This window comes from Sinocyclocheilus anshuiensis, unplaced genomic scaffold (genome assembly GCF_001515605.1).
Source record: "Sinocyclocheilus anshuiensis isolate Anshui unplaced genomic scaffold, SAMN03320099.WGS_v1.1 scaffold767, whole genome shotgun sequence".
NCBI classification, from domain to species: Eukaryota; Metazoa; Chordata; class Actinopteri; order Cypriniformes; family Cyprinidae; genus Sinocyclocheilus; species Sinocyclocheilus anshuiensis.
In genome coordinates this window covers 687,513-697,006 of record NW_015551124.1, presented here as the reverse complement: position 1 = coordinate 697,006, position 9,494 = coordinate 687,513, and the positions used below count along the sequence as shown (strand labels likewise).

The window sequence follows — 9,494 nt, the reverse complement described above, 5'->3', positions numbered from 1 at the left end:
TATAAATATGGTATTATAATTTATGATATGTGATGTCATATATTACAATGTATATTTCTTATAATAATTTATTATACTTATTAAATATTGAATGTGTTATACAAAATTGAATGTATTATATAATATTATATATAATAATTTAAATAAATGCTGTTCTTTTGAACTTTCTATTCATCAGTAAAAACAAATAGATGTGCAGTATATATACTATGGTATTATCATAGTTTTTGGACATGTACAATAGCCTTGTTGTTGTTGTTTTGATATGATATCATATACTATGTGTTTTTGTGAATATGGTAAATGCACAATGGTAATACTAATGTATTTTTGGACTGTCATGTAAATAGCATGGTATACTAGCATCCTTCAGTACAGTGCAATATACACTACTGATCAAAAGTTACTCAAGAAATTAATATAATAATTATTATAATATATGTATTATATTAATTTATTATGGTTATTTTATACATATTATTTATTATATTATAAACATATTTTATAAATTATTTTCATGTAAATATGCAAATATAATAAATTAATAATTTTATTCCATATTGTATTCAACATTTATAATGTTACAAAAGATTTATTTTAATAAATGCTGTTCTTTTGAACTTTGTGTTCACAAAGAATCCTGAAAAATAAAATGTATCACAGTTTCCACAGAAATATTGTGCAGCACAATTGTTTTCAACATTGATAATAATCAGAAATGTTTCTTGAGCAGCAAATCAGCATATTAGAATGATTTCTGAAGATCATGTGACACTGAAGACTGGAGTAGTGATGCTGAAAATACAGCTGCGCATCACAGAAATAAATGACAGTTTAACAGATATTCACATAGAAAACAGTGATTTTAAATTGTAATAATATTTCACAGTTTTGCTGTTTTTATTGTATTTCTGATCAAATAAATGCAGCCTTGGTGAGAATAAGAGACCTTTCAAAAACACAAAAACATTTTCAGACTGTAAACCATAGTATACAAAAATACAAAATCTTAGTTTGTCTTTTTGGTTGGAATTTACAGGAAAAAAAATAAAAATCTCAAATTCTATTATCAAAACATATGAAACGTAGTAACTATTTTTTTAACAAAAATAATTTCTTTGGCAATGAAACTTTGCCTTCACAGGAAAATGTATGCAAAACATATTCCATAAATGACTTCTGCCTGACAAACGTGACCTCTGATGAGCAATGACTGATTCTGAATGTCCGCAGTCGAGGGTCTCATCGTCTCTGCTGACCAAAAATCACAAGAGCAGAAGAAAAACCCATCAGTTCTGTCACATACAGTACTGTCAGATCTGACCGTGTGTTTTCACTGACAGAGCCAGTGTACTGATCTACTGTTTACCTGGCTTCTTCTTCTGACACAGCATTTTTAACAGTATCTCCTCCTACAGTTTTGAAGCTAACAGACCGGTCTGACTCCCAAAATCCCATTGACTTTTAATTGAGGGAGTCAAAACTTTTGTACTACTACATGAGTATTGTCTGTCACTAGCAAAGCTTAACGACTACCATAGTTGTCTACTAGGACAACACGCTAAAGCATCTTAGAAACATGCTATTGATGTGCTAAATTATGTTAGTAATGTGTTAAATCATGCTAGAACGTGCTAAATCATGTTAGCAGTGTGTAAATCATGCCAGCAACATGTTAGAAACATGCTAAATCATACTAGCAACATGTTAAATCGTGCCAGCAATGTTACATCATGCTATTAACATGATAGCAACATGCTAAAACATCGTGTTAGAAACATGCTAGCAATGTGCTAAATCATTTTATGACTGAGTAAATCGTATTTTAAAAAGCCAACATCAAAGTTATTCATCAAATGTTACTCATCTAGTTATAGTGCTGTTTATTCCTGCATTATCTGTGTGTGCATCACAGTTTTTGATGCATCACTGACACTTTTGGGTCAGAAATAGTATTTTAACAACCAAAAAACTGCATCTTTAAACATGCAATAAATGTGTTTAACTGTGCTTGAGGCAGCAAGCGTTCAGGCTGCACAGAATGATAATGTCCTTTATAAAGCGGATCGTCCGTCTCATAGTCTCAGTGGTCAGATCCGAGCGTGTTAATTGTTTATATACCCGGTTAGTGATAGACTAGTTAAAGCGGTTAGTCCCTCGGCGGCGCTGCTCACACTGAGCTTTTCTCTTTTCTGAAAGCGTTCAATTAAAGCTTATCTGCCGTTTCAGAAACACTGTGCTTCAGGCGTTTGTGCTGCAGTGTGTGGCAGAAGTTTGTCTGACGGCTGGTTAAACCACAGATCCATGCAGGAGGAACCGGTGCAGTTTCTAATTCAGTGTTACTGAGATATAGTTTGTATTCATGTTTTAAATTTGTTTTTATTTTTACTAAATATTTTCTTTTTTAATTTTAAAGTTTTACTTGTTTTGTTGTGTTTTTTATTTTAGTTATAGTTATTTTAGTATAGTTTTAGTTATTTTAGTACATCACGTTAAACTAAATGAGAAATGTTGTCTTGTTACTTTTTTTTTCATAAAATAAAAATGAAGATTTTTTTTTTTAGGTCTTTATATAGTTTAGCATTCCTTTTAATTTCATTCTTATTTATAGTTTTTTTTAATATTTTATTTTCGTTAAAACTTATATTAATAAAAACTTTCATCACTTACAGTCTTTTTTTCACAAAAGAAAATTGTTTATTTTTTGATTTAAAACATTTTTATTCCTCGGTTTTAATGGGATTTGTTTTAGTTTTTATTGATTTTTATTTCATTTTTAGTTATTTTAGTACATCAGGTTAACTAAATTAAAATAAGAAATATTGCCTTGGCAACTAATTTCATATTTGAATTTTGTTAAAGTATATTTTCTATCAATAAAAACTTTCATGATCAGTTGTTTTTACAAAATAAGAAAGAATCTTATTGTTGTGTTTTTATATTGTTTTTACTATTTTTTTTTTTTATTTCAGTTTTGGTACATCAAGTTAAACTAAATAAAAATGAGAAACGTTGCCTTGCCAACTAGATTTTTTCATATTTTATTTATTTTTTATTTTATTATATATATATATAAAAAAAAATTTTAAAGTATAACTGAAATAAGTTGAATGACTAAAATTACTAAAACTTTTTGTTCAGTTTTTTCTTTTATTCTTTCTTTCCTTAAATTTCATCACCAAATTATGTAAGTCATGTTATGTTGTGATGCAATAAAATAAATAAAACATACTTAAAAAGGATATTTGTTAATAAAAATAAAGCTGACATAAAAAAAATACAAATATTAAATGAAAAACATAAACACTTTAAGAAAAATGTAAAATTTTGGCTTGCAAAATAACTAACATAAGTTCAAGCTTAAGCACTAAAATTGCTACAGCTAAAACAAATAAAAATGAATTAACATTATTTACTTGTTTATTTATTATTTTTATTATTTTTTTATTTTTTATTATTATTATTTATGTTTTTAAAAGCATAAATGCTACAAATGCACATATTTTATAAGAAAGTGTGACATGCTCGAGTAAAATAGGCACTGTTTTTGGAATCAGCGCCCAAAAATTTGTAAGAAACTTGGATTTCATTCAGCAAATATGATGCAGGACGGTATTTTGAATGAGTTTTTGAATGCACTTAAATTATGAACCTGATGAATGTGGCGGCAGAATCAGATCCTTTCTGTGTCAAACAGACAGAAAAGCAGATGCGCCGCACTGGGCAGAGAAGAGATTGAGGGATTAAAGGCCTCGAGGCGTGGAAGTAAAGCCCTGGTCCTCTCCGAATCAAAGACACATTTGATGGCTCGCACAGGCGTCTCTGAGGCTGAATGCTGTGAATTAAAGGGACTCTGAAGCAGTACAGAAGCCGTGGAAATGGCACACTTCAAACAGAGCGCAGTGTTTTAAGAACGTCCCGCAGGGGCCGACTTCACACAGTTTCCAGTGCTGCTGTTTTACGGACAGCGGGTTTGATTTATACGTCCCCTCCGTCAGTCAGACACACTTCTGAAACATCTCTGTGTGGGACGCCGCACTTCTCGACGTGAAACGCTGGACTATTTTCATAAACCGCGATAAGACGGGATGAATTCTTGAGGCGTATCACAGCGAGAAAGAGCCGTACAATCTCTTCTTATCTGCAGGCACAGGACGTCCCAAACCACCGTCTCACACAGAATCTACAGTTTTGTGTGAGATACTGCAATTAAAATAAATAAAAATAAAACTTTCCTAAAAAAAAAAAAAAAACATGTTCGATACTTGCAATAAATCTGAAAATAAAAACAAAAAAGTCTAAATGTTGGCTTGGCAACTAACTGAAATAAGTTTAAGTATTAAAATTATTCAAACTAAAACTGAAATAAAAATAAATGAAAACTTTTGTGTTGTTGTTATTGTATTCTTTCTTTCCTCAATCTGTGTCAAATTCATCACAAAATAACGTAGTATTTAAGTCATATTATGTTATGATGCAATATAATAAATGAAATAAAATAAAATAAAATAAAACATAGCTAGAAATGTGTATTTGTTCATTGAAATAAAGCTGACAAATAAAATAAATATTAAATAAAAAATAAAAAACTTTTTAAAAAGTTGGCTTAGCAACTAACTGAAATACGTTAAAGCTGAAGTACTAAAATTACTAAAACATAAACTGAAATGAAAATAAATTCAAGGTTTTTTTTTGTTGTTGTTTATGTAGTTTTTTTTCTCTTTCCTTTACCTGTATAAAATTAATAAATGAATACAAATAAATCTTTCCTAAAAAAAAAAAAAAGCATGTTCGATACTTGCAATAAAGCTGAAAATATAAACATAAAAAAGTCTAAATGTTGGCTTGGCAACTAACTGAAATACGTTAAAGCTGAAGTACTAAAATTACTAAAACATAACCTGAAATGAAAATAAATTCAAGGTTTTTGTTGTTGTTGTTGTTTATTTAGTTTGTTTCTCTTTCCTTTACTTGTATACAATTAATTACTAAATAAGGTCATATATGTCATGTTATTATTGTTAGGATGCAATAAAAAAATTGTTTTTGTTAATTGAAATGAAATAAAGATGACATGAAATATAAATATTAAATGAAAAACTGAAATAAGTTTAGGCTGGAGTAGTACAGTTACTAAAACTAAAACTGAAATAATTTTTGCTTTTTTAAATGTTCTTAACCTGTGTGAAATTCATCACTAAATAAAAGTATATATAAATTATGTCATGAGTCAATAAAATAAATTAATTGTTAAAAAAGTTATTTGGAATAAAAGTTACATAAAATATAGATATTAATTGAAAAACAGAAATAAGTTTAAGATTAAGTACTAAAATGACTCAAACTCAAACTGAAATAAAAATAAATTAATGCTTTTTTAAAAATAGCTTTTTATTCATTCTTTCCTTAACCTGTGCCAAATGAATCAACCCGTCCATAACATCTCTGTGTAGGATGCCGCACCTCTCTCAAGGTAATATGCTGGACTATTTTCATAAACGGCGATGAGACGGGATGAATGTTTGAGGTGTATCACAGCGAGAAAGAGTTGTACAATCTCATCTTATCTCCAGGCACAAGACGTCCCAAACCACCGTCTCACACAGAATCGACAGAATCCCAGATAGACGAGTGTCGTTCACATTAGTGAGCAGATGAATTGTGCTTTTCTCAGAGTTGCATCTAGAGATTTCAGAATCATGCTGTCATTATGCAGCGCTCTGGATTTTGCGCTCTGGGGCAGATAGAAGTGTGTTCAGATTTAGCATTTTGTCATTTTGCCTTGCAAATGTCTCTTTGATGCAGTGATGTAAAGATGCTCAATTGTTCATGCAAAACCTAGTGAGCTGCCTGCTGTATCTAGACGGCATCTTTCAGCATCACAGCACACCTCGTAGGCAGCATGCAAAAAAGGTGATCCCAGAAAGCATTGCAACCATTGAAAAAGCAATCATCCACAATGCAGTTGTGACGAAAACTAACATTACAAATCTTTTTTCTCCCTTTCCCCACTTTTTTTATTCTTTCTTTCCTTAACCTGTGTAAAATAAATCACCAAATAAGATTATATGTACAGTAAGTCATGTTATGTTGTGTTGTGATGCAACAAAATATAACTATAATAAAATACCTAAAAAGAGATCATTGAAATGACATAAAATATAAATATTAAATGATGGCTTGGCAGCTAACTGAAGTTTAAGTACTAAAACTGAAATAAATTACAAGTTGTTTTTTTTTTCCATTCTTTCTTTCTTGTGTAAAATTCATCAACAAATAATGTTACACGTATGTTATGTTATGATGGAATAAAATATATGAAGAAAATAAACATACCTAAAATATTTGTTAGAAATAACGATGACAAAATAAAATATAAATATTTAATTTATATAAATATGATGTAATATTATAACCCTAACCCTAAATATTAAAAATAAAAACATGCCTAAATTAAAGGGTGTTTCCTTTGCTTTTTTATTCTTTTTATTCTGGTTACTTAGCCTGTGTAAAATTCATCACCAAATAAGGGTATATACTGTATGTTATGTTATGATGCAATAAAATAAATAAAACATACTTAAAAATAGTTTTTGTTCATCGAAACAGAAATGACATAAAATCAAATATAAATATTAAATGAAATGCCAACTAAATGAAATAAGCATGTTAAATTACTTAGTTAAAAACTAAAACTGATCAACTGAAATCTGCTAAATAGAAAAACTTAAAAAAACAAAAACGAATAAAATTACTAAAACTAAAATTTAAATATAAAAATAAAAGCTAATATTAAAATGTTATTAAATATTATAATAGAAATAAATGAAAACAGGAACATAAAAGCTAATTCAAAATATGAATATTAAAAATATTATATACTATACTATGTAAATACTATAGTAGTATATAAATATTGCTAAAATAACACTGCCAAAATGTCAGAAAAAGCAAGAGCAATGTTGATCATAAATACACATTCATGTTATTCACAATAAAAAAAAAATCAATAAAACATAGTTCAGTCTGATTAAACTATTTTAGCCAATATTTGCGTGTGCTCTGTATTTATGTATGTTTTTTAGAGTATTGTGTCATACCGGAGTATGTCTTGCAAGAAAATATGATTTTAGTCTTTCTACTTCAAAATGTCATGTTTAATTCACTGTGTTACTTATTACTAGTAATGTCTGAGTGAATATTGTTTATTTTCACATGACTACAAGGCAGCTCACCAGGTTTTGTAAAGCAGATGCTGATTCGCTCTTTATATTGTTGTTCTTGCAGATCATAACCACGAGGGACTACATTCCTAAGATCATGGGACGGGAAGCGTTTGACGAGTATCTCGGGCCGTACGCGGGTTATGACGACTCTGTGAACCCGTCGGTGTCAAACGTGTTCGCCACGACTCAACGAGAGCTTCCAGGAACACCAGCGCTTCTCCTCTCTGAACCTCCAGAAGACCTTCTTCAGCCCCTGGAGACTCAACATCACACCAGACACCATCACAGATTCATGCCAATCTAGTTCAGCCAGACTTTTGATTATCACTCTATAGTATGATCCACTCTCCAGTTTATCCGCATCAAGAACTGTCCATTTACACGGCAAAAGATCCTACCCTTCATTTTTTTTTCTTGCTTTTAAAGTATAAAAGTATTATATATACATATTATAAAAAATATAGATTGTATCTAATTTAAAGTAGTTATGAGTGTATTTTGTCTTAATGCACTGACAGATTTGTTTACTTGTTTTTAACTTATTTATAGTATTAAAATATAAAATCTGCCAGTGCAGTAAGAAGTAACGCAGTGCTGCTTCTCAAGTAAATTCACCTTGTTTGAAGAATTTTTTGATATTTTAACTGGAAAACAAGACAAAGAGACTAAGTAGAAACGTATAAAAATTTAAGGGGGTCTGAATACTTTCCGTACCCACTGTATATATACATATATATATATATATGCAGTGTAGAATTTCATAACCAAATTCAGTAACAAGATCTTAATGGGAAGTGCTAAAAAGTGCAATAATTATAAAAACAGTATAATATAATATATAATCTATAACATATTTTAAAAAATCAGGCAGTTTAGATTTGCTGTATAGTATATATGATTGTGTTACTTGAAATATTCATTTTATTTTAGCTAGTTTCCAAGGCAGTATTTCTCATTTTCATTTAAATTAGCTTGATGTACTAAAAATATAAACTAATAAAAACTATATATATTAAATATTAAATGATAAACAAACAAACAAAAAAACTTAAACAAAACATAAAAATAAAATAAATCTTTTTTTTTGCTTTTTTATTCTTTCTTTCCTTAAAATTAATCTCCAAGTCATGTTATGATAATAAAATAAATAAAATAAAACATACCTGCAAACGTTGTTGTTAACATGAAACAAAATATAAATATTAAATGAAAAACATGAACTTAAACTTGCCTTAATAATTAACTGAAATAAGTTTAAGTACTAAACTTACTCAAACTAAAACTGAAATAAAAATAAATGAAGCTAAATATAAAAACTAATAAAAATGACAAAATTTCTAGTAAAATTAAAGTAAAAAATGTAAACTAAAAATAAAAGTTAATTGAAAATATTAATTAAAACAATAGTATATAAATAATAGTAAAATAATGTTTATATATATATATATATAGCGAGATACTATATAGTAAATCTCAAATGCTTGATTGCCTGCATTGTTGCAAAATGTAAACTATATTACATACATTACATAAGTATGACTATGGCACGAAGATACTAAGATATTTAAAAAATGAACATTATAATTTTCTGTACAGCTGGTATGAAACCATTTTTATTGTGATATAAATAAATTTGACTTGACCAATAAACAACTTAAGTTTTGGTAAAAACTCTTGTGTGATGTAGACATTTCTTCTGCCAGATGCTCTTCTTATGCAAAATATTGAAATGCATCTGTGTTGATAAGAAAGCGTTTGAGGGCAGGCTGACTTCATTATACAGCTGATTGATGCTGACATGTCCAGGCAAGGGACAGAAATATTGAACATGTCAATATTAAATTATTACTGCAGCTACTGGCAGACTCATTAATGAAGCACTGAATAATGTCTCTCATTTGGCTGGTAACTGAATGATTTATAGGTAGAAGTTCAGATCAGTTGCACATCTAGAGGACATTGTACTGATAGAAAACATTGGAGTTCCTGTTTACTAGGGAAATGAAGTGAGTAGCTTTGTGTTTGTGGGCTGGTTGATGTGTGAGAGCTTGTTTTGTGCTCCTCAGGCGGGCTGGATCCGGTCCTGCGGGGTCTTCTGGATCGACCGGCTGCCCTGCAGAACCAGGAGCATCTCATGACAGAAGACCTGACCCAAAGACTGCTGGTTCTCAACATCCCAGAGACTCTGGATCTGGCTGCTCTGAACCTGCAGCGCGGACGAGATCACGGCCTACCAGGTACATTATTAAACTATTATTAAACAGTTAT

At 29.7% G+C, this 9,494-nt stretch overlaps 1 pseudogene; it reads left to right on the top strand.

The window, feature by feature from the left end:
* LOC107663128 (thyroid peroxidase-like) overlaps positions 1 to 9,494 on the top strand; it is a 39,008-nt pseudogene that overhangs the window by 23,216 nt on the left and 6,298 nt on the right.